Genomic DNA, 2,500 nt, shown 5'->3' with positions numbered 1-2,500 from the left:
GAAACAATCCGCACAGCAAGATTGACGAGAACGTTCTGAGCTTAATAAATGTTTATGAATGTTTCGCCTAGTTGTTATATAGTGCAAACGATTTTTCAAATATTCTGGAACTAAAGGTGATGTTCGTAACATCAAAACATGTCTTGGAAATTAAAAAAATGTCTTAATCTTCTTAAAGATAACGATTTGCTTTCTACTGTTTCGACCTTTTGGTTCCATTATCCACGAAATACAAGGTTCAAGTTTCTCATCAAATGGAGCCCTTTAAAGAAAACGACAACACTTTTAAGATTATAAGACATGTTTCGACAGAAATTTCTGTCATCTTCAGTTACTTGAATTTATAAGTAGGGACAAGTGCTAATTATGCTAGTAACAACGGAATGTACATAACACTAACCATGTGAGAATTAAAAGGATAGTTTAAGATTTATCTAACGTTTTGTACATTAATCAACTGAAGCTGACAGAAATTTCTGTCGAAACATGTCGTATAATCTTAAAAGTTTTGTCTTTTTTTTTTTAAGTTCTGATTTGCCTGCTAATATCAAGGCCCTGTGGAAATAGAGCCCTGCTTTAAAACTGAATTTGTTTTTTCCATTCTTTTACAAGCGCTCGCGGAGCCAGGAGATGCGATTCATTCACTTTGTCTTCCTTTGATTGGATCAAGAATTGGACCAAGAATTGTTTGTTGGAAGTTTTTTCATGATCACTAAACAAAAAGTGTGCGATAAACCATAATACTACCCTTTACTAAAAACCTACCTGTTTCCACCTTTTCTCCGGGATTCTCAATGGGTGCTTTGTTTTTCGAAGGAATGAACTACGATATCAATAGCGCTTGTCGACTTCGTCCCAAGCCTTTAAATCATGATGTGGGCGGAACATTCTTCAACTTTGATAGATCACGTGTCTCCGCGTTAATCGAGGGCTTTTGTAATGCTATACCCTCTCGATAATCCTCGACGAATATCAACGATTTATCCGAGCAACAAATAATATCACAGACAGCGGGATCGGTAATCAGACTTCGAAGTACCTACATGCAACGTGTTTTAGCGCGAAAGTAGAAATTTGTTTTATTAGTAGTTTTCTTTCTCATTGGTCGCCTTACGGGTGTGATTTTTCGTTTCTTTTGGGTTAGTGACTCATTTTTTCGGACATGGGGGATTATAACGCCTATCCCGACCGCAAGAAAACGATCTCAGCGTGAAACTGTACTTACAGTAGAAGTAACTTGCGTCCCCTCATGAACCTCACGATACCGGTCGTGCCTGGCTACCTTGTGATCTTCTGATCTCGCTCCTGCGAGGTCAAGGATTTAAGAGGCTCTGACTGTAAATATCGAGAATCCGCCGACAGTTGCAAAATTTCATAATTTATTTTATTCTACCTAAAAGATCCTTTTGGTGAACTATTTTCAAAAATGGAAATAAAAAGTTTCATCGCGCTTTGCTTTTTCCGAAAAATCCAAAAGTTCAAATTACGCCGAGGCGGTCCCCAATCCCCCGGAAAAAACAATGAAAAATTCTGCAACTTCGTTAACTCCGTATGCGACAACGCGTTGAATTCCTGGTTTGCTATCTTGGATATTGGTAAAAGGACCCTTGTCTTTTAAAAAATGTAAACTTCATGTAATTTTGTCAAGTTTAAGACAACATAAAAACCCGTTGAAATAACCCACTTTCAATCTTTTGGGTTGAGGTGAAATAAAGGCCAACTTTAAAGGCCTATAAAAATCCTAGTATATAAATTTATGTGTCATATTGTACATCAGCTGAAAGCTTTATCCTTGTAGGTCATTTTCTTCAACTGTCGTTTTTGGCCCGCAAAAATTAGCGCATCCAGTTTGAAAAGAGTTCGGGCTATTTTGACCAAAAATTCAATGCAAATTGCTGAGCGGATGAATGTCACGCAAGAGGTCACGGCCAAACCTTCAGTTTACAAATAATGCATCTTTTTTCTCTTTCTGATTGAAAATGGCAGCAAAGAGCGCCTTGAAGTACTTCAATGACCTTTCAATATATTTAACGATCATACAAGCACACCACATATCATTTTATTTATCTTAGGTCTAGACGAAGATAACAGTCGTCGATCGCGTTGATGCGTAGTCCAATAAATTGACGTAAAATTTGATTCACATACACAGCGAAACTTATTACAAAGTTAAAGAGAATTGGGTAGACTTACTGTTGTTACTGTTGGTTTAAAATAACGCGATGTAGTCCTAGGAGCTCCCTATCTTACTCAATTTTTGACCGAAAAGGTCATCAAAACACACTGCCAAAGAAATGATCAATGAAGATGTGCGTCCTTGCAGTTCTTGCTTACCGTAATTCGTTCATAACTGATAAAGCCAATCACTCAAATATTTTTCTTGCCTGTAGAAAAAAAAAATGAAGAAAAAGAAACCAATCAAGAGTAAAAGAAAAACTTACGACCTTTTTCACCAATAATTCGCATTCCAAAACGAGTGTCACGCAGAAGAGTTGCACAT

General features: G+C 37.1%; 1 protein-coding gene across 1 annotated transcript in view; it reads right to left on the bottom strand.

The window, feature by feature from the left end:
- Window positions 1-985, bottom strand: part of LOC138000853 (uncharacterized) — a 59,206-nt gene extending 58,221 nt beyond the window's left edge. Inside the window, exon 1 of the mRNA XM_068847526.1 lies at window positions 766-985. The gene's annotated coding sequence lies outside the window, so the exon portion shown is untranslated. The remainder of the gene's footprint in view (window positions 1-765) is intronic.
- Window positions 986-2,500: the final 1,515 nt, after the last annotated feature.

Source organism: Montipora foliosa, chromosome 1, assembly GCF_036669935.1.
Source record: "Montipora foliosa isolate CH-2021 chromosome 1, ASM3666993v2, whole genome shotgun sequence".
Lineage (NCBI taxonomy): Eukaryota > Metazoa > Cnidaria > Anthozoa > Scleractinia > Acroporidae > Montipora > Montipora foliosa.
This window is presented reverse-complemented; position numbering and strand designations above follow the sequence as displayed.